Here is a 24,577-nt window from a genome sequence, read left to right as displayed (position 1 = left end):
AGCACCTCATCTTTCAAATAGGCACATTACAGCCTTCCGGACTCAACAATGAGTTCAATAATTTCAGTTCATAACCTCTGCCCCCATTTTTTCGGACAGCAGTTGCTGATTCTGCTATTCCTATTTACACCTCTTCTAGACCCATCTTTTGTTTCTTTACTTGTCCCATTACCACCCCCTTTTGCCTTGCACCATCATTCTTTTTATCTTTTAATCTCTCCTGCCTTCCACCCCATCACAGACCTTCACTTTTGTTCTTTCCTCCCATCTCCTCTTCCCCCGCCCCTGCACTTGCTTAAAAGCTGTTACATCTGTAACATTTTCCAGTTCTGATGAAAGCTGATCGACCTGTTTCTCTTTCCACAGATGTTGCCTGACTTGCTGAGTATTTCCAGCATTTTCTATTTTTATTTCTCAATGGAATCATTAGCCAGGTAATGTTGGTCACTAGGAGCTAGTTTTGTGTTGGACTACAGTAAGATGAAGGCATCTTGGCTACTACCAGGGCATTGTACTTTCACTTTCATTATATTGTTCCTCTAGTCTAACTTTATTTTACTTTATTGACTGAAAGCCTTTCCTATTCATACATGCCACAGGGGCAATGGGTCCTGATGGTTACATGAATGAGGCCTTGCACCTTTGAAAAACCTGCTTCCTGATGAAGTGTCCTGCTCCCTGTGCTGTCGCCTTCTTTCCATGGTGAAAGTGATGAAAGTGTTTCTGCTAGCAAATAAAGGCCTAGAAATTGGGTTGGGGCGCCAAAGTGGCGCAAAAGTCACCTGAGCGCAGGATTTAGCGTAGCGATCGAGGCTTTAGCGATCGTCAGATATTCAGTTTCATTGCTCCTCGAGGGACACGGGGCGAGGCTCGAGGCGCTCCGCGTCCCTCTTAGGGCGCTGAAACTGAATATCGCAGCGCAACGTACCGCAGCGCCACACGCTGCTGCACGGCACGCTGCGGTACTGCAGGCCTCCTCCCACTGTTAAGGGGGAGGTGCCTGTAACAGCGCGATCCCCGCTCGCGAGTGCCGGCAAATGAGCCCAGCACCAAGTAGAAGTGTCGGGCTCTCGGGAAACAGCCGGCAATGCCGCGGGGGGGGTGGTTAGGAAGCCGGGGACGGAGGTGCTGGCAGGCGGCCGCCGAAAAAGGCGGCCGCCCCGCACCTCCACCTTAACTTGCGCCACTGCCGGCACAGTAAGGCCCCGTGAACCGGGCGTGGGTAGCGAACGGCGCAACTGCGCCGTTCGCTACCAAATATCGCGAATGGGGCACGAATGGGGCACGAATGGGGCGCTGCGCACACCGATGACGTCATCGGTGGCAGCGCAGCGCAAATGCCTAACGCCACCATTAGCGCCCCTGCTGAATATCGCGGGAGACGCAGCCAGTGGCGCTACAGCCACTGACTGCCTCTTTAGGCACTAACAGGTGGCGCTACTCACCCAATTTCTCCCCCAAAGTTTCTTCCAATTGTTTTGTCTATCAGTGAACTGAAGACTGACTAATGTGGCAACATTACTGGTGACTTGGAAGAATCAGTCACATATTAAAAAAAGTACTGTGGCAATTACCCTGGTCACAGGCAGGACTGTCCCTGTGGTAGATCTTTTCTGTAGGTAGTACTTGAGCCGATGGCATAACTCCTTGAAAGCTTCCCATAGATGGTAAAGGCAGATCTCCTCACACATCCTCAAGTACGTCTGCAGAAGTCTTGGGCCAAGCTGAGCAGTAGCCAGGCACCTGAGGTGCAATAACACCTTCCTTTCTTTTCTCTGCTTCAAGTCATCGTCCTCCTCCGAATCCATCGCTCCCATCAGCGAGTTTACTGGATTCCTTGTGCTGAAAGCTACGGTCACTGCAAGTGAAACAGCTGCAGTCAGTAACGGTGCTGTGGGATAAAAACATCTGCAACAAGGAGTTTTGCAACACAAAAACGCGGTGGCAATCAGCAGGTCACACGTCAAAGGAAATGCGACAGTGCAATGAAAAGAAAGAAAGAACGACTTGAAAGAAAAAGAGATCTTTTAAAGCAACAATAAACCGTCACTCACCTTTAACAATAAAACTCCTAATGGCCACAGAAGGAAATTCCAGTAACATCTGTTTCCAATGGGCAAGCAGTGCTGAAAGTGAACAGGTGAAAAAGATCACTGACTTTGGCTTGGGGCCATTTTACATATGATTGACTACAATTAAAGAGGCCTAATAAGGATGGTGCATGGGCCATGGGAGGTCTTCAAAAAGTCTAGGTTGTCGAATTCAGCACCTCGTGGGTTGAGCAGGCACTTGGGCCTATTTGCCAGATTCTGTAAGCCATGACCTTGGAATGCACGAGCCGGGTTCACTGTCATGATATCTAGTCTAAAGAGGGAACTTTAATGTAAACTTTATTTTAATTAACACTAAGGCTCAGCAGTTTCACGCACAATCATTCTCAAGACTGAAGGTGGCAGACTATTTTGACTTAATTACTTTACAAGGAGGTTGAGAGGCAGTGGAGCAGTTAGTTTGGGGAAATTCATTAAGGAACTAGATAGATACTTGGCAGCGAACTCAGTTCAGAGGTATGATAGAACATTGCATGGTATTTTTCAAACTTTGGGACCAGTCATGTTGCCTACAATGGTGGGCCAGTTCTGTACATTCCTCGGTTCAAAATCTTCTCGCCTCCATATACCTCTTTAGGTGTCATGGTCATGCATGACATTGGTTTCTCTATGATTATGGTGAATGATTATTTTTTTTAAATGCATTAGATATCAGTTTCAGTGTATCCTCATTGCTCCCAATCTTGGCTCACATTTGTGGCCAGTGAGGTATTAGTCAGAACTAGAATTTGAAACCATCTTGCAGTCCAGAGGTGGCGGGGGTCCCCAGTCGACGGTTCTCTATGCGGGGGTCCTCCCCTTATCTAATGGGTATTTGGCGTGGAGAGTGTTGCATGGGGCAGTCCCATGCAATAAGCTTTTAAGTAGGTTCACGGACTCCCAGGCCGCCTGCAATCTCTGCAGCCTGGAGGAGTCCGTTTTTCATGTATACATAGAGTGTGAGAAGTTGCAGCCCCTCTTCCAATATTTGATGGGGCTGCTCCTCAATTTTTGGCTGCACCTCAGTCCCACACTCCTGATCTTTGGTCACCCGGTGTGGAGGGGAGTGGGCAAGTCCGAAGACCTCCTCGTAGGACTGCTAGCGAGCGCTTGAGGGGGTCGTTCAGCCCGACTGTCTGCCTCTCTTTCGCAGCTATGTTCGCACCCGGGTGTCCCTTGAGATGGAGCACGCGGTATCCACCGGCACACTTGAGGCCTTCCTCAAGTCCCGGGCACCAGAAGGACTGGAGCGCTTCGTAAACCCCCGGGAACCAAACTTTAACTTTATTTTGTTAAGTTTCCTTAAAATTATATTTAATTTATAATTTATGGGTTGTCCCCCCTTTAAGAAGGGGGCAAAAGTTATCTCCTAATTGGTGATATCAGTCATCAATTAAGTTTTAACCAATAAGAAGTAGAATTTGAAACCATGACAACAGGTCTATTAAATGACACCTGTATTTTTCAACCAACATCTAGAGATGTTAAAACTTGCTCATTTTAAAATTAATCAAAAATGCAGAAGGCCGTGGTACTTTTTGGCAGCGTTAATCCTGTTGAGGAATATTTTAAAATCAGTCCTTCCAGCTTTCCACAGAAGGCTTATTGAAAAGTCAACGTGCTCAATGCACCTCATTCCAATGAAGCATTCTTAACCTTGCACAGACACCAGCATGTCAGTCGTTAAACTAATGGAGCGTATGAGCCAAAACCAAATCTGTGTGACTCTAACCCAATAAAAATTCCTTTTTATTTCCACCTGTCTCTCGCCAAAACAGTATTCTGAATGTGGAATTATAGGACACAAAGGTGGAAATTGGCCCAAAGTAGCATTTTTACAATCCACTGGGAAGCCATCTGTGTTCAGATAGAACAAACAGAAAGTACAATATAAAATTCACTTGATGAGCAAGAGTTAATTAGTAAAATATCAAGCTGTCCTACGCACAAAAGATTTAAAACAAGACTTTAATTTTTGCATCTGTATGGAGCTCCAGCTACTGCTGGTTTGCTCACACAGCCCATTCCTGTAAACTGTTGAACCTGTTTGCTGCTCAATATATTAAATAGCTGGTGGAATTTAACAGGAAGTCCCAGTAGAATATCAGTCTGCTCTATATAACAAATGGCCAGGTAGACTTCTGAATACAGGAAACTCTTTTTATCCGGCACTGACGTGGTGCCGGTTTATCAGAAAGTCCGGATTACAGAGATGTATAGTAAAAGGTATGAGAGCCCCGTACACGGCCACAGAGCCAGACTTCCCTGTTGCATAGCAACAGGTGCAGAAACCCCGGCCACAGATCCAGGCGTCCCTGTTGCATAGCAACAGGTGCAGGAACCCCGGTTACACAGCCACAGATCCAGGAACGGCCACTAATATGAAGTAAAACTTACCTGAACCTACTCCTGAATTTTGCCGGTTAACAGAGATTTCCGGTTATTTAGGTGCTGGTAAATCGAGAGTTTCCTGTACAATGAACAGGTTTACGGCATATTAACTAGGCACGTCAAACCTGATCGATTTTAAACAAGTCAAAAAGCAACATCACTGCCCATTATACAGTGTGTTGTTGCAACCAACCGATTAAAACTGTGGAATGCAAATTCTGGGTTAAAGCACGGCAGCTCAAGTAAATCTCTATTTTTCCATTTTACACATTTCCAAGTAGTCATTTGCAAGTTTGTCCCAAGAAAGCTAATAAGCATCATCTTTTATATCGCTCATGTTTTATAGAGTGATGCAGTTAAATCTCCACTACAGTCTAAGCTGCTTATAAAGGATTGGTTTGTACAGGGATGTTTCATCAAATGTAAACATCTGCCTGATTTACTCTTCAAGGCATAGTTAACCTAGAAACTTAAATTGGAGTACTGGGTTCCGCTGAAGTGCACTGACACCATTCTACAGCCACAGCGACAGTCAATACTGTAGCTGATCCCCGCACTTTACATTAAGTTTCTATGTTAACGGTGATATAGGAGCTGGTAATGTTGTAATACTAGTGCCTTAAATTGTACACCAGTGGAATCAATTGAAGCTGTAGCACTGCTGAGCAGGTTGGGTTTAGCTAGAGCATACTGAGTGGGTGAATGGCTGAATATATTTGGGACCAGCCACCATGTTGCTGAACAGTTTGGGGCTAGCTGTAGCATGTTCAATGGATGTGTAGCTGAGAGTACTTGGGACTGATGTTTCCTCCGTTTTTGTTTTGCTGCGCAGTCCCTTTAAGTGGCTGTTCGGCTCATTCAAATTTTCGTGCATGCGCGGTTTCTCCCATGTAAAAGCCGGTGAGCGGCCTGCGCGGGACCTCCAGACCGCTGTGCGGCCGTGCAGCTTAGTGGGAACGTTGCTTGGGAACAACTGTATCATGCCAAGTGGGATGGATGGGCAAAGAGCGAGGAGTGGGACTAACTGGATTACTCTTCGAAGGAGCTGGTGCAGACTCGATGGGCCGAATGTCCTCCATCTATGCCGTAATAGTCACTGATTCTATGATATCAGCAGGAGCTATATCAGGATTTGGGGTCAGTTGATGCAAAGCACTAGGAGGATGTTACAATGGATGGTAGTGGAATTAATGTCTGTTGTAAGCAATAGATTTAATAGTGAATTCTATACATTTGGTTTGGAATTTTGTCTTGTATATTGTCAATCAGATGTCAAGGACAAACTGATTCTATAGCAAACAAGAGTGAGAGACCCTCATTCAGGGAGTCTCACTCTGCTTTGCCCCAGTATCTGGTTGGACCCTGATTATGGATGTAGGCTGCATTTTCACTAACAGCAGCACTACACTTGTAGTGTGAATCCTGAGTGGTGGCTATATCAGTTGAACTTGGAATGTGTTGTGAAGTAGATTCTCAGGATCAGTGTGAGCTTAGGTTGGTCAGCAAATACTGCATACTGACCTGACCAGGATCCTTTTTTTGTTACTCAATTGGCACAAAACCTGTGGTAGGCAAAGCGTTCAACAACTCTAATCAACGATTCATGGTAACCAAACACACAGAGAATGAAGAGATTATAATCAAGTCTGGGATAAAGAGAGGTTCTTATTGACTAAGAACTGATCAGCTATTAGCCAATAGGCATATTGTGTCACACTGCTCTTTATCACAGTTGCTGTTAGTGAAGTAAAAACAATCATCATCAACAAATTAAAACAGTTTAGTGCTCAAACCACACTGTGGGAGTGAAATAGTCTTTGGTGGTCACACAAAATGGGTGAGGTAACATTGACAGCTCGTTTTACACTCGGCCTCATTTTCTTAGAGAAGCAAATCGGACGGACTGTACAACAGGCTACCAATTCGCTATCGCCCGTTTACGGTACTGCTAAAGACAAATATCACCCCCAGTGTGCTTGCAATATAATCTAATAATGTAGTAATCTGGAGTTATGGACATCTGATTGGCTGTTTCCTAACTGCACTCACTTCCTTTGATGCTTTCTTCCACCTTTCGCCTCAACATCCATTTGTGGTAACGGCGGGCAAGACTGAAGGGAGTGCTTCATTGAATAGAGGATGAACAACGTCTAAGTTGTCGGGATCTGGAACGCTGTACTTGAAAAAGTGGTGGAAGCTGATTCCATAAATAATTTTAAAAGGGAGTTGGACGGGTACTTGAGGATGAGGAACTTACAGGGTTATGGACAGAAAGCGGGGGTGTGGGATTAAGCACGACTGCTTTTTCAAAGAGCCGGCACAGGCACGATGGGCTGAATGGCCTCTTTCTGTGCTGTAAGTTTCGATGACTCTAAGATGGTCAGACATTTTAATATAGGATACAGTGAGAGCCATATACATTTCAAATATCGAACTATTAACAGTTGGGAAGCTCCAGGACACAAATCTGGTTTAATCTTAATAATTGTATATAAATCCATGATGCGATTGATTTTTAAGATTTGAATATGATGGCATTATGTAATCTCCCCTTGAAACTGAGGGAGCTGTAACAAGAAAATCTGTTTGTGTAGTTTATCATGTCCACCAGTATCCAACAAAACATCAAGATCAATCTCCACCATGATAAATGAAAAATTGTCCCTGCCTTAAACAGTGTCCGTAACGGAAAACATCACCCAATCTTACTGAACAAGGAAAATGCATGAAGTTACAACTTCGTTTTCAAGGTAATCCTTTGAAAAGAATTGTGAACTTTTTATAATAAACAGGCTGGTGCTGGTGCTTGGAACACAGGACAGTCATAAACATAATTTAAAAAGCTAAGGGAACAAATACAATTGGAACGGAAAGGGAAATTTGATTTTTTAATACTTTTTGAAAATTGATTTGTTACTTCATAAGGAAGAAATTTATGAGTTATACAATAACAAATGGGAAGTATAAATAGATCTAAAAGTTACCCATGCAAGCATTTTAATCCAATCCCTTTGCAATGCATCTCGTACACTTATGATGCACTGCAGCAACTCCCAAACCCGCGACCTCTACCACCTAGAAGGACAAGGGCAGCAGGTGCATGGGAACACCACCACCTACAAGTTCCCCTCCAAGTCACGCGCCATCCTGACTTAGAAGTATATCACCATTGCTTCATCGTAGCTGGGTCAAAATCCTGGAACTCTCTCCCTAACAGCACTGTGGTAGTACCTTCACCACACGGACTGCAGCAGTTCAAGAAGGCGGCTCACCACCACCTTCTCAAGGGCGATTAGGGATGGACAATAAATGCTGGCCTTCCAGCGACGTCCACATCCCAGGAATTGTATTGATTTCTTTGTGGGTTCAATGACGAGACATTTATGAAAGAGAATGGCCTAGAAATTCATTAAGGCGCTGCCAGCTTTGCGGCCAGTTACCGCCTAAAGAGGGCTTCTGCACCAAAAATGAGTTTGCGCTGATATTCAGCACAGCGGTATTGGCGGTGGTAGCCGTTAGCGCTGCGCTGGCACCGATGACGTCATTGGTGTGCGCAGTACCCCGGTTCCGCCCCGAAACCGGCCCGATCCCCATATTTAGTAGCGGCCGCCTCCTCTGAAGCGGCCGCAAACAGCGACCAAAAAACAGGGCCGTGCTGTAGCCTTAGTGGGGCGCTTTAAAGGGGAAGGTGCGGTCGGCCGCTTTTTCGGCGGCCGCCTGCCCGCACCTCCTTCCCCGGCCTCCTCCACCCACCCCCCACCCCCCCGCGGCATTGCCGGCTGCTTTCCGCGAACCCGGCACTTCTCCGTGGTGCCGGGCTCATTTGCCGGCACTCTCCAGCGGCGATCTCCCCGTTGCAGGCAGCTCCCCCTTAAGAGAAGGAGGAGGCCTGCAGTACCGCAGCCTGCCGCTCCGCAGCGGCTGGCGCAGCGGCGCCAAGAGCGCTGAAATTCAGTGTCAGCGCCCCAAGCGGAGGCGGGCACACCCTGGTATAGCGCCCGGTTCCGATTTGGGGCGCTAACACTGAATATCTGACGATCGCTAATGGCTCCCCGCCCAGCGCTAACTTTTGGGCGCGAGCGAGCTGGCCGCCCCAAAGTGAATTTCTAGGCCCATGTCTTTTAATCTAAAGTCTGTTCAACTCTTTATACAGCTTTACAGGAGACACGATGCTTGTGATGCATCTAGAATGAAACTGAAACCAAACTAAACTGCCTTGCTTGTCTCGGTCACATGCCCTCTGCTGGTCAGGCACAAGCAATCAATACATGCAAACATGCTGTTAAGGCATCATAATCAAACAGGCAAATACCATCTCTATTTGCTGATATCATTACAGGAATGAATAAGAAAGAGACTTTTCAAAGTCGTTGTTCAGCAAATATTTCTTTCAAAATAAATAAATAGCGTATGTTTATCAGTGACTGCAACTTAGATTTACATAGTACCTTTTAAAATAGCAAAAAAGCCCACGTTGCTTCACAATTGAAAGTGAAATGCTCTTTGATCTATTGCACTGTATAGAAAAATAACTGGAAGAGGAACTTACTAATGAACAAAGGTCAGGAGAGAGTCAAGGGTGGACCATAACTATTTTCAAAATGGTGGTTCATTAGAGGTCGTGAATGATGGGAAGGTGGCTCACCTGCATGAGAAAATGAAAATAAGAAGCTTTGTCAAATTATGCAACTTATGCTTAATCTATGCTAACCAGTTCAGCCGGGCAGAGGTACAGTCCTTTTGTCATCACCCTTCCTTTAGTCTCTCTGAGTGAGATCAGTACCAAATTAGGGACAGTTTTGTGTTCCCTAAGTACTGGATTGAGACTGTCCAAATTTATTTCACATAGAATGTTTACATCCAGCAGACATACAACAACAACAACTTGCATTTATATAGGATGTAATATAACGTCCCAAGGCGCTTCATAGGAGTGTAATCAAACAAAATTTGACACCATGCTAAAGAAGGAAACATTAGGACAGGTGACCAAAAGCTTGGTCAAAGAGGTAGGTTTTAAGGAGCATCTTAAAGGAGGAGAGAGAGGCGAGGTGGAGAGATTTAGGAAGGGAATTCCAGAGCTTAGGGCCTAGACAGCTGAAGGCACGGCCACTTATGTTGGGGCAAAGGAAATCAGGGATGCTAAAGAAGACAGAATTGGAGGAGCATAGCGTTCTCAGAAGGTTGTAGGGATGGAGGAGGTTACAGAGATGCGGAGGGGCGAGGCGATGGTGGGTTTTGAACACAAGGATGAGAATTTTAAATTCTCATCCAAATTTTAAAATGGTGGACCGGGAGCCAATGTAGGTCAGCAAGCACAGGGGTGATGGGTGAATGGGACTTGGTGTGAGTTAGGACACGGGGCAGTGAGCACAGGGGTGATGGGTGAATGGGACTCGGTGTGAGCTAGGACACGGGGCAGTGAGCACAGGGGTGATGGGTGAATGGGACTTGGTGTGAGTTAGGACACGGGGCAGTGAGCACAGGGGTGATGGGTGAATGGGACTTGGTGTGAGTTAGGATACGGGGCAGTGAGCACAGGGGTGATGGGTGAATGGGACTTGGTGTGAGTTAGGATACGGGGCAGTGAGCACAGGGGTGATGGGTGAATGGGACTTGCTGTGAGTTAGGACACGGGGCAGTGAGCACAGGGGTGATGGGTGAATGGGACTTGGTGTGAGTTAGGACACGGGGCAGTGAGCACAGGGGTGATGGTGTTGTGTATGTAATATGTGTGCTACTTTGAACCTATGGACAGGACTGCACTACTTGTTGGGCGTAGTGATACGCAGTACCACTCCTGGCCATAGGGGTATAAATAGTACTGTGGGTACTGATCTCCCCTCAGTTCCCGCCTGTGGGCATGAAGTAAAGACCTATGTATAGTCCCTACCTCCAACCAGTAAAGACCTGTTTGAGTTATACGTTTAAGTCTTTGTGTTAATTGTTCAATACAATACACATACTTAACACTGGCGACAAGTCAGGTTCTTACCCCGCGGCAGTTGAAGAGAGGTTTCAAACATCACCACCCCACTAGAAGCGACAGGCTTTAGGACTCTGAAGCCTCCATCAGCGACTGAGCACTGGAGTGCAGCAAACACCCTGACAGCTTCCAGCGACTGACAGAAGTCTTTCTGCAGTTTCCTTGTTCAACCTAGGTGGTGGGGTAAGCCGTGCAGTGTTGGCTGCAAAGACAGGGCTGGGGAAGTTGGAGAAGATAAGGGCGATCGCAATCCCTGATAAGATCCGCGGTGAAACGCGCGAGCGGGTGAGCCAGAGGCCGGGAGCCGCTTCAAGTGCGAGGCGCAGCGCGGGCCAGCGATCGGAACCAAAGATAAGGGCCGCACTCGGGCGATCGGAACCAAAGATAAGGGCCGCACTCGGGGGCTGAAGGGAGACGGCGTCGGGGGACGGGTGAAGACCGCCAAGCGCGGGAAAACCGCCATTTTGTGGGCGGAGGACGACGGCAAGAGCGGGAAGCCGCCATCTTTGATAACAAGTAAACAAAATAAAATCTGAGAAATTGCAAATCTACAATGCCTAAACACGGGAATATTAGCACCTTTGATAGTGACCTCGAAGATTGGGCCATATATGTTGAAAGAGTAAAAAATTATTGTAAGGCCAATAAAATTCATGACCAAGATAAAGCTCTAACATTATTAAATTTAATGGGTGCGAAGACATACGGGCAATTGAAACACCTGTTATCACCAGATGAACCGGCGGATAAGACGTTCGATGAGATTGTTACTGTCCTGAAAGATCATCTAAACCCCACGCCGCTGATGCTAGCGGAATGATTTAAATTTTACGACAGAAGGCAGCTACATGATGAAAGCAATGCTGATTATTTGCTGGAATTGCGTAAATTAGCGAAATATTGCCAGTTTGGAACGGGACTGACAGAGGCACTTCGAGACAAATTTGTGTGTGGTTTATTTAAACAGGATACACAAAAGCGACTGCTCGAGGAGAATGAGCTGACGCTTGAGAAGGCGGTCACTATGGCAGCAGCATACGAAGCCGCAGCGAGAGGCACGGCAGTAATGCAGCTACGGTCACCGGAGCTCAGTGCACACAAATTGGGTGTGAGTTCTGGCAAATGTTATCGTTGTGGAAAGACAACGCATGATCAGAACCAGTGTTGGTTTAAAAACCAAGAATGTAGAACTTGTGGTAGGCTTGGACATATAGCTAGAGTATGCAGGTCAGGGAAGAAGACCAGCAACAAGAAGTCACCGCAAGGAAAATACGCAAAGGTACACAAGGTGACCGAACAGGAGTCCGATTCAGACGCTAGCAGTAATGAACTGGCTAGCTTAAGCTGTAATGAACTGACTAGCTTAAGAGTACTCAACGCTGGTAAGGGTGCAGACCTCCAGACAATTTGGGTCACTCTTCAGATAGAAGGAGTCCAAGTAAAACTGGAATTGGACACTGGATCGGCATTGACGGTCATAAATAAGAAAGATTACGGAAAGTTATTCCAACATATTCCCCTACAGGATACGGGGATTATATTGAAAACATACACGGGGCAAAGAGTGTACCCCATCGGGAAAATAGAGGTTGCAGTGGTCCACAAGGGCGAAGACAGTCAAATAATGGACTTATATGTGATATCTGAAGGAGGTTCTCCACTACTAGGACGGGAGTGGATTAGGAAAATGAATATGGACTGGCATTTCCTACAAACAATAACGAGTGAGAACTCGGTGAAGATAGTCGGCCCAGACTCTGGAACGGATGATGGTAAGCCCAACTCAGGTGCAAAAGACAAAGTTTCAGCACAGAATTCCACTGAGCAACAACAACATAGTTTAACTGTGGATTCTGAGTCTGGCAAGTCTACTGATGTGCCCATTTCTGAGGGACACCGGGCTCGAACTCAACTCCATTTCAAACTACAACAGCAATTAGAACAAATGCTTCGCCGTTGTGAGCAAGAGTTGAATGCAACGAAAGAGTTCTTTGATATAGAGTTGGAGAATCTGGAAAGACAACAGAAGCAGCTGATGGAGAAAATGGAGCAGGAGCACACAAAACGTCTGATGTCAGAGGAGTTAACGGTCAGCCAACTCCTGCATATGCTGAAGGACAGGACTCTGAAATGGGAAAAACTTGAACACGAACTTCAATATTCAAACGAAAGGGGTTCGGAGCTCTCAAAGGTTATTGGAAGAGCTGAGGTGGCAACACAGACTGAGATGACTGCAACAGAGCAGCCCTTGGATGCCAAAAGTACGCTGACTCACGTCAACGTAGAACAACAGACCGCTGAAACAGCTGCTCCGGTAGAGGGATTGAATAGTCCGATCAATCAATCTCCAAAAGAAGTTGAAGTAGTAAAATCTCAAATGAGGTCATTAGTAAACGACTTGCTGAAAGCCCAGAAAAAGCTGGATGAAGAGGTACGCATGAAGAAGTCTCTTCAGGAAAGATGTCTGGACTTGGAACAAAAGCTGGCTAACGCCCAGCTGGGTATGGAGGAAATAGAAGACCCTCTCGCTGGCCTAGATCAGGACGACACCGAATATTACTATGTCCTGTCCTGCCCAATTTGTAACTTCGACTCCCACCATACAGAAATCATGGAGGAGCACCGAAAGTCTACGGAACATCGGGAGAAGGTGGCTCTACTACGGAAAAAGGAGGGAGAGAAGGAGGAACTGCGCATGCAGCTGGCAGCTGACAGTGGAGCCCAGAGAGTCTCCAAGAAGCAGAAAAGGAAAAGTCGAAACAGAAGATGACCCATCTGAACCATTATTACCTCTACCAGATCACACACGTGGTCCCTCCGAACGGAGCCAATTCAGTTCGGAAGTTCAAACTGTTAAATCCATGGAAGGACTATTGAATGAGTCACTCCAGCAACGTGAACCGACTCCACCACAGAGATTGAATCTGTGAACTGTTTTCCGCAGAGACTGAATCTGTGATCTGTTTTGACATGAAGTTATCTATGTATCTATGTTATTCTGTGATGTAAACCTGAAGTTATATATGTATATATGTCATTACGTTATGTTAAATGGGGAGATGACTGTAAAGCTAGGAAGGGAGGAATGTTGTGTATGTAATATGTGTGCTACTTTGAACCTATGGACAGGACTGCACTACTTGTTGGGCGTAGTGATACGCAGTACCACTCCTGGCCATAGGGGTATAAATAGTACTGTGGGTACTGATCTCCCCTCAGTTCCCGCCTGTGGGCATGAAGTAAAGACCTATGTATAGTCCCTACCTCAAACGTATAACTCAAACAGGTCTTTACTGGTTGAAGTCTTTGTGTTAATTGTTCAATACAATACACATACTTAACAGATGGGTGAATGGGACTTGGTGTGAGTTAGGACACGGGGCAGTGAGCACAGGGGTGATGGGTGAATGGGACTTGGTGTGAGTTAGGATACGGGGCAGTGAGCACAGGGGTGATGGGTGAATGGGACTTGGTGTGAGTTAGGACACGGGGCAGTGAGCACAGGGGTGATGGGCGAACGGGACTGGGTGTGAGCTAGGACACGGGGCAGTGAGCACAGGGGGTGATGGGTGAATGGGACTCGGTGTGAGTTAGGACACGGGGCAGTGAGCACAGGGGTGATGGGTGAACGGGACTTGGTGTGAGTTAGGACATGGGGCAGTGAGCACAGGGGTGATGGGTGAATGGGACTTGGTGTGAGTTAGGACACGGGGCAGTGAGCACAGGGGTGATGGGTGAACGGGACTTGGTGTGAGTTAGGACACAGGGCAGTGAGCACAGGGGGTGAAGGGTGAACGGGACTTGGTGTGAGTTAGGACACGGGGCAGTGAGCACAGGGGTGATGGGTGAATGGGACTTGGTGTGAGTTAGGACACGGGGCAGTGAGCACAGGGGTGATGGGTGAATGGGACTCGGTGTGAGTTAGGACACGGGGCAGTGAGCACAGGGGGTGAAGGGTGAACGGGACTTGGTGTGAGTTAGGACACGGGGCAGTGAGCACAGGGGTGATGGGTGAACGGGACTGGGTGCGAGTTAGGACACGGGGCAGTGAGCACAGGCGGTGATGGGTGAACGGGACTGGGTGTGAGTTAGAACACGGGGCAGTGAGCACAGGGGGTGATGGGTGAACGGGACTGGGTGTGAGTTAGGACACGGGGCAGTGAGCACAGGGGTGATGGGTGAATGGGACTCGGTGTGAGTTAGGACACGGGGCAGTGAGCACAGGGGGTGAAGGGTGAACGGGACTTGGTGTGAGTTAGGACACGGGGCAGTGAGCACAGGGGTGATGGGTGAATGGGACTTGGTGTGAGTTAGGACACGGGGCAGTGAGCACAGGGGTGATGGGTGAATAGGACTCGGTGTGAGTTAGAACACGGGGCAGTGAGCACAGGGGGTGATGGGTGAACGGGACTGGGTGTGAGTTAGGACACGGGGCAGAGAGCACAGGCGGTGATGGGTGAACGGGACTGGGTGTGAGTTAGGACACGGGGCAGTGAGCACAGGGGGTGATGGGTGAATGGGACTTGGTGTGAGCTAGGACACGGGGCAGTGAGCACAGGGGTGATGGGTGAATGGGACTCGGTGTGAGTTAGGACACGGGGCAGTGAGCACAGGGGGTGATGGGTGAACGGGACTGGGTGTGAGTTAGGACATGGGGCAGTGAGCACAGGGGGTGATGGGTGAACGGGACTGGGTGTGAGTTAGGACACGGGGCAGAGAGCACAGGCAGTGATGGGTGAACGGGGCTGGGTGTGAGTTAGGACACGGGGCAGTGAGCACAGGGGTGATGGGTGAACGGGACTGGGTGTGAGTTAGGACACGGGGCAGTGAGCACAGGGGTGATGGGTGAATGGGACTCGGTGTGAGTTAGGACACGGGGCAGAGAGCACAGGGGTGATGGGTGAACGGGACTTGGTGTGAGCTAGGACACGGGGCAGTGAGCACAGGGGTGATGGGTGAACGGGACTGGGTGCGAGTTAGGACACGGGGCAGTGAGCACAGGCGGTGATGGGTGAACGGGACTGGGTGTGAGTTAGGACACGGGGCAGTGAGCACAGGGGGTGATGGGTGAACGGGACTCGGTGCGAGTTAGGACAGGGGCAGTGAGCACAGGTGGTGATGGGTGAACGGGACTGGGTGTGAGTTAGGACACGGGGCAGTGAGCACAGGGGGTGATGGGTGAATGGGACTCGGTGTGAGTTAGGACACGGGGCAGTGAGCACAGGGGTGATGGGTGAACGGGACTGGGTGCGAGTTAGGACACGGGGCAGTGAGCACAGGCGGTGATGGGTGAACGGGACTGGGTGTGAGTTAGGACACGGGGCAGTGAGCACAGGGGGTGATGGGTGAATGGGACTCGGTGTGAGTTAGGACACGGGCACCAGAGTTTGAGATGAGCTCAAGTTTACAGGAGACTTTCCTCCCATCACTTTGACCTAGATTTGAACCCAGGGCCCAGGTGTGAAAGCCAAGTATCTAACCCAATCCTTGACTCATTTTCCTAGGTGTAACTGTTTAGCTGTGCTAGATTTCTAACTGCTGCCACCCAATCCTGGAGAATGGTTCCAGATTCCTCCAATTGAACGAGTCTGCTTGGGACTTTGTGCCTCTTTCAGGAGGAAACCAATTAGGAGAAAAAAAATTGCCACAGCCAGATTCGTTAATGTCTCAATGTTTTAATTAAAAATATTGGTAGGAAAATGCAGGCAATATTTACTTGGAACATTATGTTTTGGAGACACTGAGCAATAATCCAATGTGTGTAAAATTGAAAACATATGATGGTATTTGAATCAGGTCTAATTTATTGTGATATACACAACACCAAAGCAATTACTATAAAATTTTACCATATGTATCAAACTATGCAACCTTGACTTCTAATTCAGCGTTTTTGTATCTGCAGTTTGACGTTGAGGACCCTAGACACTATTGGTATGAAAACCGAGTCACAATCCAATATGTTTCTGATTGAAATCATGACAGCATTAAACTCCGATTCAGAATTAATCTGTCCAAAATGCTCAGATATTTTGATTATTCTAATGATTGTCCATATGGTCTTAATCTCATTCAGACAGGATTTCTAATTTTATAATTTAACTTATAATTATATAATGACAGAGTGTTCTCTTCTGATGTGCAACACCAGATGGAGCCTTTTTTTCAAGCTTGGAGTTGATGGCGGTCATGCCTCCATGTGGCTTTATTCCCCATAGCACTTTTTTTGTCTAAGAGATGGCTGCTCGCCTTGCTGGGACACTTCTGCTGCAAATTCTCCCCCAGCTCCTGAGAAATTGCTGATAATTTACAGATTGACCTATTCATCATTTCAAATGTGATGGAAATTCAAGGGCTCATCCAACTGGAATCAACTACTCTTTCCATTTGTTTTGAATGCAATTGGCTGCGGATTTGTACTCTGATCAGCTGACTGCTTAAATGTAACTGAGTTCTCTATTAATTCATACATTTAAAGGGTCATCTGTCCAGGTAATTTATTTGTATGCAGTAACTCTGCTGACTCAATTACTGAGGTCTTCCTCAATGCCAGATACATTTTTATATGTTGAATGGGACTCAACTGAATTATATTGGGCCGTATATTTTGATCTCTACGGGTGTGTACGAGCTGTGTACACACCCGTAGGGACATCGGAAATGCCGGTTTCAGGCATGCCAAGCGCATGTGCTGAAAACCAGTATTTCCGATCTGTCAAGAATGCTCTTGACAGATCGGGCGCCCGCCCTGGAGAAGGGCCTCTGCGGGCGGATAGTTCCGCTTTCTGGAGAACCTCCGTCTGCAGAAAACCCTTAGAAATCTTACGGCTGCTTTTACCAGCATAAGAGTTGAAAAAAGTAAAAAAAAATGTTATCACTCATTTATCATTTAAAAAAACTTTTAAAAAAGGTAAGTTTATTTTTAGCCCCGTAAAAAACTTTAATAATGTTTTTCAAAAAATTACATTTTTGTTTAAAATATTTAATTTATTGTAATTTCAACTCATTTTAAAAATGTGATTTAAAAAAAATTGATTTAATGTTTTACTGTGTTTTTGGGGTGATCTCCATTCATATATTTGACAGGTCCATCTGTCAAGTGTATGAAGGGAGATTCCCTTCTCCTATTGGCTCCCCATGGCCCACGTGATCCCAGGGATGCTTGCGAACCGCCTGCGCCTCTGGGATATGTGGGCCCTGCGCATTTCGAGTTCGGAGAGGCACAGGAGCGGAAGTACACGCATCTCTGGAGCCCTCGGGTAAGTCCGTAGATTTTTTTCCAGATCGGCAGCCTCTGATCGGAAAATACGGGCTATTATTTTCAGTCCTATCAACTTTGAGCACAAGGCAGGGACAGCTATTGTCGGTTCTTTGCTACTGTTTTTGAACAGCTAACCATAAGTATTGTATTGGGCGATGCAATGGCATTAGAAAAGAAAGAACTTGCCCTTATATAGCATCTTCCATATCTTTGATGTGTAGTCACTGTTGTTTTGTACAGATCTTTGCAATTAAGTTAAGTAATTTCCAAATTATTCCACTTAATCAAACTGATTGAGGTAATTCTGAGATTATACAACTGTCCATCTATGTTCCAACTTCCATTTTGCTGGTCAAGCAAGAAATACTTAGGAATAACAATGATTCACCATCAAATTGGTTTCATTCTGATTCAGCTACTGTGAAAGGTAGAGCTGGAGCTGGAGAAGCCTACACTTATCATAAAATACTACAAGGAGGGGGTAGCACAATTAACAATGAAAATAATGCTGGAGATAAATTGTATTATTTCTATGATACCTTTTGAAAGTTTTACTTTGTACTTCAAGATCAATTGTTATTGGAAGGAAGGAGGATTGAAGGCAGTCAGAAAATGTTGCGAGGGGACCTTCTTGTTCTGATTCGCATATGGAATAATTGGGTTTCTATGCTTCAGCTAAAAATCAACCTATGTTGGCTTTAGAGTCACTGAAACTACAGTGGATGCTCTGACTCACCATGAGAATTGCCGTGGGCCATCTGCTAGTATCCTATGAAGGTCCTTGACATGAGAGGTCAAAGTTATGATTGGTGAATATCATGTACAAAAACTTAATGCACTCCTATTACATATCTGTGTGTGCAGTTTTTTTTTCAGGCTTTAAGCCATTTAAACCTACATAAAAATAATGCACACAGGAATATATTGTGAGCATGTTAAGCCCTCGTATATGAAGTTCGCTGATCAAAATGTCTACACTGAGTAGTCAATTGAAATATGGTGGAAGTTGAAACTGCTTTTAAATTCGAGCATTCTGCTGACAAAATCAGTTAATGCAAACATCTCGTTGGAATTAATTTGCATATTCCTGACTGAAACTCCAATAGAGTTTAAATTTTGATGAGATAATAATATTGTGACCAGTGGCTGCTTCAAACAAGATTGTGAGTCTGTCAGTGCCGATTAGATTGAATTAGAATTACATATACACACAAAAAACTAGATTAGTTGTACATGCAAGAAGGATGAGCAAATAGCTTTCACTTTTCACTCCTCTTTAAGGATGCTGTGGTAAGTATTTTGGCCCCTTTTATTTTTAAATGCCTGTTTTTGTGCACAAATTCTCATTCAACTTCTAATTTTGTGAAGAGAGTGAAAGCTTTGATATTTCTGCTGATCGCTAGTGTTTTACATGATCAAAGTGTCGCAGATTAATTTCCCGCACACATGTACTTATTTAAATTGAAGGGACAGGATCGCATTTGCTTGCAGCTTGTAGTAAGTTAGAGCGTGGAGGAGGACTTAAAAGGGCCAGAATTGTGCCAACAGCTCTGACAGGAACTATTATGGCTGATTCCTATGTACTTGTCATAACGAGCTTTGACTATATTTCCACTCTGAAGTACGCTGGATCCATTGAAAACCCCCATGCAGCAGGCAGTGCAGACTTATATTAAGCCTGCACCTTTCTTATCAAAGCTTAGAAAGAAATATTACCACAGCTCACAAGAGATCTATTGAGTCTTTGATAGCACTATAGCACAATTTTTTGGCTGCTTCTATAGTCTTTGACCTGTGGACATGAATGTCAAGAGGACTATGGTTTGGGCCTGTGTTTGTTTTGGCTTCATATAACAGCTCTCCATGAGGTAAGTATACTGTAGTTGCAACATCAAACCCCCTGTGTGGGTTTGAAACTCACACCAGGAGTTAATTTCAAGGAACCCACAGGAAGAAAGCAATTTTCCTCCATGTTTTCAGATGTGCTGTATAACTCATGAGAATATTTCTTGAATTATGTAATTCTGATATTTTCAGTGAAAATTAATTTAGCCCTGCAGAATATTCAGAACTTTTATAATATGTTCCCTTTTTACATTATACTGTACCTGGTTTCTCAAGATTATACAATATGCTGCAGTTCTTTTTTCTGTTAATCAAGCAAAATTATTGGTAGATAAAAAGGCCACAGATCAAGATTTTATATCAATCTCTAATAATCAAGCTCTTTTATTTTCAATTTATTTTTTGCGTACGGGTATTTTTGCCCTTTTATTCCTTTCTGCATTATCTTCTTGTTACATTTCTGCAGCCAAGTGGGTAGCCACTCTAAGGGCACCTCCAGTTAGGAACAGGAGGAGGCTATTCAGCCCCTCAAGCCTGCTCCGCCATTCAGTTAGATCATGGCTGATCTGTACCTCAACTCCATTTACCCGCCTTAGCTCCTTATCCCTTGATACCCTCACTCAACAAAAATCTACCGATCTCCAGCTTGGAAGATCCAGTTGTCCACATCCTTTTGGGGGGGGAGAATTCCAGATTTCCACTAACCTGTGTGTGGAAAAAGTGCTTCCTGATTTCCATCCTAAATGGCCGAGGTCTCATTTTGAGATTATGCCCCTCGTTCTTGATGCCTCCATCGGAGGAGATAGTTTCTCTGTTTCTACCTTATCCAATCCTTTTAACATTTTAAACACTTCGATCAGATCACCGTTCAATCAGGTCACCGTTCGATCAGATCACCGTTCGATCAGATCACCGTTCGATCAGATCACCGTTCGATCAGATCACCGTTCGATCAGATCACCGTTCGATCAGATCACCGTTCGATCAGATCACCGTTCAATCAGGTCACCGTTCGATCAGATCACCGTTCGATCAGATCACCGTTCGATCAGATCACCGTTCGATCAGATCACCATTCGATCAGATCACCGTTCAATCAGATCACCGTTCGATCAGATCACCGTTCAATCATCTATACTCAAGGGAATACAAGCCAAATTTATGCAACCTGTCCTCATAATTTAACCATCTAAGCCCCAGTATCATTCTGGTAGTTCCCAAAATAGTGGACCATCTGGAGACACTAAGGGACTATAGTGACAGGACTCTCCGCTCCCAAAATTCCTGCCTCTCCCATCAGACGAAGCTGCAGCCTCTGCTCCGATCCTTGTATTTTGAGTCTATATTGTTTCTTCAAAATTTTTAGGACTTTATCTTTATTACTGGTTCCAATAAAAAACACAAAGATAATGCCATGTAACCAGGATGAACTGATTCTGCAGCCCTGGTCCTTTTTAATTAAATATGACGTACTTGGAATAGCTTGGCTAGCAACCTTTGCATTCAGTACAGTAATAGACAATTTCATATCTGGTATGGAAAGTACTGTCAGTGATGGACATTCATCATCTTCAAAATGTAACTGAGCATAATTCACAGAGGAGCAAGCCTTGCTAAATCAAAATTTATCTGCAGATATTTAACTGAGTTACTTGAATAATTTATTCTCGGGGGCTTAGGGTCAAGAAATGACTGGAATGGTTTTCTTGATGTTATAAAGACTTGCACAATGGGGTTACCTCTACTCTTTATTATTGGTGCCAAAGGAGCTTTACTATGTCCTGGGATAGTTAATCAGAATATCAGTGACATGTCTCATGTGAGGGGTATTCCTTCCAAAATTGCAATGTCTCTTGTAATGCTGCACTGAGCTTCAGTACTAGGTTTGCGCTCTTGCCCCCAGTTATAGCTTGTAGGAATAACCTTGTAATACTGTACCACCAAAGTCAACTGGTATATCATTGCTGTTCGGTTTTGAATGCTCTCTGTTCTGGGTTTTTAATCTCAATATCTCTGGGTTAGAGGCTACTTTCAGGGTATTTATTTGTGTTCATTTACATCCATCAAGGCTACATTGAAAAAGTATTTAGAGATGAGGCTTAAACATGGAAGAACTACTGATCTTAAGACCCATCCAAATTTGGACGTTTTTTTTGAGTAAGCTGCGTTCACCTAACGCTGTCCATTTTCCTGTATTTGTGTAGGTCAATCAGATCAAGTGTGGGCTGGACTGAGAATGTCATTGCAAAGATTGTTCTGAGTGACTGCCATCAGTCTAACGAAACTGAACGTGGATTTCAACCTGAATTCCGGGAGTGAAAACGAATGGCTTATGCCAATGGTTTAATAATCTACACTCCCGAGTCCTATGGGACCTCGTATGTTTACATTTAAGGTACAGTCTAAGCTCTATAAAAACAATTTGGGCCAAAAGAAGCAACAAAATTAGTGGCAGCCCAGCAGTTCTGGTGACTTCCCATTCAGTCAGGTTAAGACAACATTAAGTATAAGTTTATGTAATAATAAAATGTAAGGTAATATATTTATTAAATAAAATAATACAAACACTTCAGGAAGTAGAACATAGATTACAGGGTTTTTCCAAATCAACGTCTAAATTTATATTACAGCAAAATATAATTTTATAGAGGAATTTAATATGTAAATAAAGTGCATGGAAATTAGCGTTGACATTACAATGAATACCATGGGTTAGACTGCAGTAACTTCAGGAATGTAGAACATTTAACCTGTTGTCATCGCCTATAGCCAAATTACTGGCAAGAGGAAGTGGCTTGTCAGCATTATAACACTAGAGGAATTTGTTGGCGTTGTTTATCTCTTCAATGCAGCCTAATTGGTCGTTAAATGGAAACAATTTTCAAAGCCCACACTCTGCAAATGCAGCAGGTTCACAAGCCTCATATAAAACTGATGTTTTAGCAGAGCCTGTCAACTAGCTGGCTGCTGCTGACAGGTGATCTACTACAGCACTTAGCTACAACATGGGGTATTCTGACCACAATGAGTATTGCATCCTGTGCTCCACTGCATTGCGATTAGCTGGAGTAGACCGGCAAGAGCAGGAGAGCACTGCTGTGATGTAAAGGTGATACTCGCTGGAGTTTAGAAGAATGAGAGGGGATCTCATTGAAACTTATAAAATTCTAACAGGACCAGACAGACTAGAAGCAGGAAGGATGCTCCCGATGGCAGGGGAGTCCAGAACCAGGGGTCACAGTCTAAAGATAAGGGGTAAGCCATTTAGGACAGAGATGAGGAGGCATTTCTTCACCCAGAGAATGGTGAACCTGTGGAATTCTCTACCACAGAAGGCAGTTGAGGCCAATTTATTAAATATATTCAAGAAGGAGTTAGATATATTTCTTAAGGCTAAAGGGATCAAGGGATATGGGGTGAAGGCAAGGACCGGGTACTGAATTTGGATGATCAGCCATGATCTCATTGAATGGCAGAGCAGGCTCGAGGGGCCGAATGGCCTACTCCTGCTCTTACCTTCTATGTTTCTATGTGATGTACAAGGCATACTGTGAGGTCCCACTGCTATACAGTACATTAGGTCTACTGTCCCAGACATGACCACCTGGGAATGACTGAGGAACAGTGCCTTTGAGGCTAGGGCTAAGCAAGGAGACTCTGACAGAGCTGTACCACCTCCTCAATGAAGACCTGCCAACACAATCAAGTAGCCATATGCCACTACCAGTGCTCACTAAAGTCACTGAAACCCTGACTTTCTATGGGACACTGGTCTTCTATGCAAACATTGATGACTTATGCATCAACAGCCAGGTACATCAAGTGGATTATTGATGCCTTCATTTGGAGGGCCAACAATTTCATTACTTTTCAACTATCTGACAGCACCAGCATTGCTATATAGATTTGTTCTCTTCCCAAGAATGTAGGGAGTCACGACTTGCATACATGCTGCTACTGAGGCCTCTGTAAACAATACTATGCTCCATATGAATTATAGGGCTTTTAGTCAATCAATGTGCAGCTGGTTTGCAGCCACCAACAGCGGATAATGCAAGTTTACAAGCAGGGTGGATTTGGTACTTACTGTAAGCTATCTTTGATTAGCGGCTGGCACTGAGGTTTCCCTTGCTGCACTGGCGAGGCTGTAACTAAGTCTTCCTATTTTGCTATGGCTTTGGGAGTCGTTGGGAAGATTATTAGCAGCAAAGTTATAAAGCATGCAGCAGACATGCTTTGCAGAAGTTCCTGTGATGCCTTCATTTTAAGGCAGTCATCTGTGTTACCTTTATTGGAAGAGAAGGAAAGGTGGAAGGTTGACTCCTAGGAGACCAAGGGCACTTCAGCTGCCATAGCTTATGGCTCCCTGGCGATAACCACATACAGAGGTGAAGCTACAACAAAGCTCATACTACAACCAGAATGATTATAGAATATACCTTTGGAATATCGAAGTAGTGCTTCAGTTGTGTAAACTGATCATGGCCACCTTGCAGTTCAGCCCCGCAAGGGCCTCAAAAATAATTCTCTCCTGCTAAATCTCCATAACTTCACTCTGAAAAGTAGTCTCGCCATGAAGGAAGAAGATCTAGGAAGGAACGAGGAGAGCTTAACTGGAGAGTCACAATTGCAGCAAGTGAGACTGGTGCCAATAAGTGCCAGAGCTGCCCTAATCTACATTAGCAAAGTAAACTTCCCTAAACCACCTTTTTGTATTTTCCTGCCCAGCCCCCTGAATATTATATATTCCTATCTTTTGCTAAGCTGCTGTGTTATTCTGAGAAATTCACAGCACCACATGTAAACCAAGTACAACCATTGTGTGTTCAGTGAATGTTGTCAGCCTGTTTTGCCACACTGTGCTTGTGGCTTGTTTGTGGCCTGTGTGACTTAGCCTGCTATGTCTTCTCAATTATTCTGTATTGTAAGAAGGAACTATGCTGGTTGGTTACAGGGTTTTACTATTGGGATTGTGGTGACACTAGACCTCCATGTGGTGTGAAC

The 24,577-nt window shown here is 45.2% G+C and overlaps 1 long non-coding RNA gene across 1 annotated transcript; it reads right to left on the bottom strand.

Annotated features, from left to right (window-relative positions):
- Window positions 1-1,274: 1,274 nt before the first annotated feature.
- Window positions 1,275-24,162, bottom strand: LOC147100338 (uncharacterized). The gene is made up of 4 exons (XR_015073742.1): window positions 24,013-24,162; window positions 9,031-9,126; window positions 2,055-2,126; window positions 1,275-1,858 (listed from the first exon to the last, which is right to left on the bottom strand). It is a non-coding gene; the product is annotated as an uncharacterized LOC147100338 (long non-coding RNA).
- Between the last annotated feature and the right edge of the window lie 415 nt (window positions 24,163-24,577).

This window comes from Somniosus microcephalus, chromosome 26, assembly GCF_052327205.1.
Source record: "Somniosus microcephalus isolate GS21.2 chromosome 26, FLI_Smic_1.0, whole genome shotgun sequence".
Lineage (NCBI taxonomy): Eukaryota > Metazoa > Chordata > Chondrichthyes > Squaliformes > Somniosidae > Somniosus > Somniosus microcephalus.
This window is presented reverse-complemented; position numbering and strand designations above follow the sequence as displayed.